The following is a 7824-nucleotide window of genomic DNA, read 5'->3' as shown; positions in this document are numbered from 1 at the left end:
GATGTTGACATAGTAATACAAACATATTAATGCATACCAGAAACATGCTAATAAAATGAAAGTAATATTATAATATACTAATAATGAAAGAGTAATAGATTTTTCTATGATTTTGGCCTTGAGGAACACTTTGATAAGCAGAAAAGGTGTATTCCATGACACGGTATAGGTGAAGAAGTCTTCAACGGGGAAAACAAAATACTTCCAAAATTGAACAAAACATGGTGCACCTAAACTCTGAATTCCAAGCAGATGCCCAAAGTTTCCATGACTTTTAGCTATCAAACTTCAAAAAAAAGTAGTAGTATAGTTAGTTGTTTAATGCCATTGAAGAAGGCCACATAATGTAATGGAAAGAAGCTTTTGTATGAAGGGTGGGGCCTGAGTTCTGGCATCTAAAACTTGCTTGGTTTTAAACAACAAATTCCTGAGTTCAGCTTATATGCAACAAATGAGGCAAGGGACTTTACACACATTCAAGATTTTTCTTTATCGCCTAGGGTTTTCAGATATTGATTTTTGTAGATGACTTTGTATTATAATTTCCTATCACTTTCCATTTACCATGTAGTAGCCTATCACATTTACCTTGTCTGCTTCACAATTTTGAAATTTGCAATTTGAGTATACAGAGAGACCATTCTCTGTCTCTACTTTGAAACACTTAGCTCAGGCCTGGCACGTAGTAGGCATGACACACAGTGCTATAGGTGGACAGGTAGTGAGTGGCCAAATGACTTAAAAGTAACTAATACTAAATCATTGTAAGAAATATTTTCCTGATTTTCATATACTAGTTTCCAAAACAACACAGAATGTACATGAAATTTAAAGAAATCTTTTTGTCCATGTTTTCAGTGCTGTAAGATCAAACTAGAGTCAAATGTTGAGCAATGCTCCTAAGCAATAAGTAGAAAATAACTAAAGATTTTTTAATAAAAAAAGCTAATTATGGCATATATATATATATATTATGTATAATGCATATTTTATATGTGTGCTCATAAGACTTACATGTATGTATAAGTAATCACTCTGATGTTATTAGACTCTAGTTTTTCCCATTAATTCTAGACCAAATAGAATTTCTTGAGTTTTAGGGTCCCTTTATTTAAATTTCTTTGAATAAAGCCTGTGACTGTCATTTTATGAACATATAGAAAAATACAGTAAGTCCACATTTTATGATAAATCTTTTGATAGGTAGCTATTATTTCAGCAATGTCCCTAATTTTCCTTGAACACTATCTAGTTTTCCATAAAATGCACTTTAAGCAGACAACTTTATTCATATATTTTAGAGTCCATTAACTGCGTATATTCAGTATATAATATTTAAATCATGGAAAACATCATCAAAATTAATAAACTAAACATATAAATCAACCCTTTAAAATTCTTCATGCCTTTGGTGCAATTTTCCCCCCACTAATCCTATGCTCTCACCTGCAGACAACCAGTCATCTGTTTTTAGTCACTATCCATTTTTCATAGATTTTAGAATGGTATATGAACAGAAACAAATGTGCACATGTTGTTTCCTATCCTCAGTATTTTTCAGGATACTTTGCCAGCTGTTTATTTTCAGTTCACCTACTGATGGAAACTTGGGTTGTGTCTAGCTGTTGGCTCCTATACATAAATCCTCATGAGCACTGAAGCAGTGTGGCCATATACATTCATTTCTTTTGTGGATTTGAGTACATGCTTTTATTATCATCCAGGGTGAATGTTAAGAACATAGTAGGTTAAGTGAAAAAAACAAAACTATCACCAAGTTGTTGTTAAAGAAATTATACCTTTTTTCATTCCTGTCAACCATTATTACAGGTTCTAATTTTTTCTCATCGTCTCCAGAGTTGTTATGATCTATCATTTTTATAATTGTATAATAACAGCCAACTTTATCTTGCATTTCACTGATGTCTAATGATGTTGAACATCTTTTCAGTGATTGTTAGCTACATGACTTCTAGTCCACATAAATATGTTGCACTCTTTCAAGAGATTGCTTGTGGTCTGCTGGCTGAGTTTTGAAACATTCTAGAAAGTTTCTTCTACTCTGTTACTTAAAATGTCTGTTAGAAATTGTCAGAGAAATCAACTATGTCTGTACTTTTTTTTTGTACCAGAAATCAAACTCATGACTTCATGAGTGCCAGGTAGGGACTATGATGCTGAGTTATCTCCCCTGCTCTACATTTCATTTTTGGAGAAGTTTTTTTTTTTTTTTCATTGAATTCATTATCTTAAATATTATAGAGCTTTTCATGTAGTATGTCTTTTTTCTTTTAGATGAACTTCATACACTTGTCTTCTATAAACATAGAATTTTTCACATTATATATCCTTGATATTGCGTAGTGTCCTTTATATTCTGAGGTGGTCACGTCTCTTCCACTTGATATTAATGATTTGGGTCTTCTCTCCAGTTTTTTTCTTGTCTTGCTTAAATATTTCACCAACATTTTAATACTCTTCTGTCCAGTTTGAATTTCTTTTACTGTGTCATATAAAAGCCCAAAATAAAATTTCTTCATCTTTTTAAAATGAACATATTGGTAAAGAATAGCATAACTTAACTTATCTCTAGTCGTGCAAAATTTACAGTGAGCTTTATTTAAAAATCAGGTTTTGCATTTTCTGCCAGGATGATATAGATTATAGAAAAAGAAACTCTTTGGATAATAAAAACATAGAGTTGAATTCTGAAAACTGTTCACCATGAACTTCAGTTACTGGGGATAACACTGCTTATCTTTCAGCCATTCAGACACTCAATGACGCTTTTCCAGTGATGTAACAGGAACAAAGGAACAATTCTTACAAAATATAACTTTTGAATTATACTTTGTTAGTACAGTTTGTGGCTCTTATTAAAAAAAAAAAAAAGAAAAAAAAAAAAAGCAGTCCTGCTGGCTTTCTGTATGTAGTGCAGACCCAGCCTGAAGACTGTTACCATGGACAATGGAAATTCAAGGGAGTCCCTAAGTTCTCCTGTGACGTAGAAGAAGCACTAGATGTGGCACTGATGGAAGGCCCAGAAGAGAAGCCTGACTGCGAGCTAGCGAGCATGGAGCGAGGGCTCTGGCCAGCAGGAAGGCCAGCAGCGCCGGCGCTTGGGGGCGTTGGGTTGGGAATGCAAAATGTTGCACTGTTACACTTTTCAGGTTTTATTTCTTCTTTTGGGTTCTTACACTAGGGAGACAGTGTGATATTTACACCTGTGGGTCTGGGTTATTTCACTTATAAGTATAGCCTCAGTTTGCATCCACTTACCTACGAAGGTTTCTAGTTTGTCTTTCTTATTCTCTTTAAAGTAATTTTTTTTAAGAAAAAGATAATAAAATAAAAAGAGAACAAAATTTACTATAGGTCAGAAATGGGTTTGTTTTTGTTTTCTAGTGCATGATTTATTGTGAATTATGGGAAGGGTAGCAGGCTCAGGCTTTGTTTCTTTTATCTCTGTGTCTGGGTAGCAATCCTAATGGCAAAAGTGGGGGCTGGCATTATGTAGGGCCCAGGAGGGGGGCGTGGTCCAGCAGTATTAGTTATACTACCTATATTAGGATGACTCTATAATCAAATACCGCTCTTCAGAAAGATGCAAACCAATTCTATTTCTTCACATTTTTCAAGCAATATAATTTCTATGAAGATCTCTTCTCTTCTCTCCTCAATAATAAAATATAGGACAGGATAAAACTTAATAGAAAGTGATGGTCCTTCAGTCTAACTAAAGTATAGATGGGTTCCTGCCTGACTCCAGGTTTTGACTTCCCTTTTCTTAGAGCATCTATCTTAGAAAACTTGCAATTTCCAATCCATTCTCCATCCCTTTGTGCTATAAATATCTCCTAGTCTTTTGCCAGTTTTACAAATCCACCTAATGGCTTTTCTCGAGGTCCTGGAAGCCATGTCTTTGAAATGCAGTCATCAAGAAAAAGAGCACATTATTATGGAAAATGGCATGGAAGATGTTCACTACTGAGATTCTACCAGCAATCTCATTTCTGAGCACCTATAGGAAGAAAATAAGATCACTACTCTGAAGGGACTTGTGCTCCCAGGCTCATTACAATGTTATTCAGCATGTCAGAACAGCTCAAGTGTCTGTTGATAGACAACAATCAAATGAAAATTTTTGTACACACACACACACACACACACACACACCTGAGTCATGCTTTGTCTAAGGTCATGTCTATTAAGAAAACAAATACAGTACAGTACCCTATAATATTACAATGAAACTGAAAATTGTATTACTTTTACAAAAAAAAAAAGTCTCTGGCCACCTTGCAGTAAAATCTGATCCCTCACTCAGTAAGTTTGCAAAGGGAAAAGTTTTAATTTATGAGAGAGCCAAGCAGCAGGAGGCAGGAGTTCCTGACTCAAAAATGCCTGCCAGAATCAGACATTTATGGGAAAGGAAATGAAAATAAAGTGGTCTGCAGTGTGGGCTAATATGACCAGAAGACAGAAAGGGAGACAGAACCAGAGGTCTGAGCATGCACAGAGAAGTTTCATGGCTCTTCATAGGACATGTGTTCAGAGAACCTCAGCTTTACTGTGGAGGGTAAATTCCTTAGAAAATCTTTTAGAATACTCTTTATAAGGTAAGCATGCGCTACAAGGGCTGATTGTAGTAGAGTTAGCAGGCCTCCCCTCGAGTTTTCCTTCAGTGAGTTTCAAAAGGATATACAGTATACGGCTTTCGGTTTTAACTAGAAAAGGAGAGTAAGTCAAGCCTCTTAGAAGAGAGTGTTGATTTCCTTGTGCAAATTTAGCTATGTTACCTAGAGATGGAACAGCTTTTGTAAAGTCGTAGCATAAGGCATTGCTGACAGATTTGTGGTGCTGCCGGTATAAACTGACCTCCTAGGGCCGGGGAGATAGCTCAGTAGAATAAGTGCTTCCCTGACAAGCACAAGGGCCTGAGTTCAATCCCCGGTTCCACTAAATAAATAATAAATAAATAAATAAACTGATCTCCTTTGCTTCCAGTGATATTTAAACACAGAAAACATTTTGGCACAACCCACTACTATTATGGACTACTGGCCTATATTAGATTATTTTGCTGAATTCACGCACCTACAATATTTAAATGGCAATGAAATACCCTTCTCTGACAAAACTAAAAGAAGGGGATACAAATGAAGGACCATTTTGTATCTGTATATATAAAATAGAATAGGTATATAGCTACTTTCTCTTAATTCAATGAGAAGAAAGATTTGTACTACTAGTGTTTGGACAGAATATCCTGTCTGCATCTTGTACTATGGATAACCACTACAAAGACAACCATATGCAATGTATTATTTATTAAAACTGCCCTACTAATTGGTTTTGGAACTGTCTCATTGTTATTTGTTTCTCAATAAAATTAATTAAAAATAAAATAAAATAAAAAATTTAAAAAACACAAATTACTTAAAAATATCTGAAAAATATTTAGTCACATAATAAAGTATAAATTAAAATAAAATAAATACAGTAAAATATTTACCTATGATGAAGAAGACTGTTTGTGGTTTGTATATTTACTACACTTTCATCATTAGTGTAGAATGTGTTTCTACTTATGAAAAACAAATTTGCACATATCATATATGTTGAGTTTCTTCATTATATAATTTTTGTACTGGATTTAATCTCATGTTGTGCTTATCATAGCCCTATTAATGAGATGTATCATATATAAATAATACAGCATAATCTACAGTAGGTTGTACCATCTATGTTTTCCTAAGGGTATTCTGTGTCAGTTGTACAATGTCCAACTCATTTAATTATTCACTTCTTAGATCATATTCCCAGTGGTTAAGGTTATGTGACACATGGTATGTATGATACAATAATGTTCAACTTTTAAAAAAGCTTACAATTTATAGCTACATAGATGAACCCATTATGAACACTGTGTTAAGTGAAATAATGCAGACATACAAAGACAAAGACTGCATGGTTTTACTTATGAATGTATAATCTTTAAAGAAGGCCCAGGCCTAGTAAAAGACAGTGGAATACTGGTTACCAGGAATTGGGTGGAAGAAAATGGAGATACCGGTGAAAGGGTACAATCTTTCAGTTATAAGTAAGTTCCAGACACCTAATTATCAGCAGAGTGACTTAGCTAATAACAATGTATTCTGTACTTGAAATTTGCAAGGGGAGATCTCAAGCATTTTTCCCAAAAAATAATTGCATATGATGATGCCTATGTTAATTACCTCAGCTGTAATTATTTCAAATATATTCATGTATCAAAACCTGAAGATGCACACTCAAATATGTACAATTTAGTTATCAATGATACTTCAACAAAACTGAAAGAAAGAAGAGACAAAGAAAAGAACCCAAGGAGCCCACCCATTGCCCGGGTGTGACCTGAGAGGAGATCCTACCTTCCCAGGCCTGCTTAGCAAGCGTGCGCGACCTTAACACCTCCAGCAGTTCCCGTCCTAATGTCCTTCGGTGGTTTTTCACCAGCTCTTCCCAGCAACTAAAACCTTATCACTTTTTGCTTCAGCTGGGTTTAATCTCTCTGTCCTATTGTGAATCTCTTGACTCCAATTGCAAATCCTGGAGATGGCCTTCCTCACTTATTTGACTCCATCCAATGCAGTTTTTGGCAGAAATCTAAGGAAATGTTTCTATAGTTTCCATATATGTAATTTCCAACATGCTGCCTTTTTCAAACTTCTATAAGTTTATTAAGTCCACAGAGCCTTAAATTTGATTTGTGCAGGAAAAAAGCATCTGACCTTATTTTCTTTCATCGCCATCTGGAAAAGGGGCCGAGTATGTGCTGCTACCTGATTTATGCACTAATTATGGTAAAGTTTCTCATGCAACATGAAACTGAAAGTGTGACAGGGGAAATAACAAATAATTGGTTTTGGAAAAGAATGAGCAGGCATCAGGAATGGTAGTAAAGAACCTGCTATGGTTGGCTGGACTTCGTGCAAAATTATCAGTGTGGAGAAAACCAGCTGGTCCCTGTTGACGGTAATTAGTTTAGACAGAACACTAGCAAAGGTCTTTTTCTTTTATATTAGCTAGAAATTTTGAACCAATTTTAGTGTATACAATTTTCTTCACTGTTTTCGAAATATGATGCTTTTATATGCCACTTAAGAAATTTAATGAAATAATTATTCCCAGAAAGAAAACTGCAAAAGAAATATGCATAAATTATGAATCTGAGAAAACATTGCCTAATTTTTCACCTAAATGAAAAGGTAGATATTGTATCTAAATTTTCTTTATCTTCGTATTGTGACAGATTTATGAAGTACTGTATTTTTTTTTATTTTCTAAAATGTTCTCCAATTTGAATTTGACTGTTTTGTAATTTAAATGAAATTTACTTCCTTAACTGATACATAAAGACATATGAATCATGCACGTTAATGGGTACCTTGTATTATTTCAAGCCATTGTACATAATGTAATGTTTAAATCATACATATATTTATCTTCTTAAATATATATTATTTTTAGCGGTCAAAAAATTGAAAAACTGTTCTTTAGATTAAAAAAAAATAACAATGTGGTTTTCTTCATATATATAGTCTGGAAGGTTTTGTGAGAAGAAGACACAAAATGAAGGCTAATCTGAGGACATCATATCAAGGATATTTGTTAACAGTGCTACTTATCTCTACTGAGGTTAGCCATGGAGAATAGGCTGAGGTAATTTTTGTCAGGCTTCTACACTAAAAAATCTCACTAGAGCCTGCATTCTGTATGCAAACTACTGCACGCAGTCTAAATTTAGAAGATAGGGAATTGTTTTCTATCTTCTTGGTATGT

This window comes from Octodon degus, unplaced genomic scaffold, assembly GCF_000260255.1.
Source record: "Octodon degus isolate 3935 unplaced genomic scaffold, OctDeg1.0 scaffold00038, whole genome shotgun sequence".
Lineage (NCBI taxonomy): Eukaryota > Metazoa > Chordata > Mammalia > Rodentia > Octodontidae > Octodon > Octodon degus.
This window is presented reverse-complemented; position numbering follows the sequence as displayed.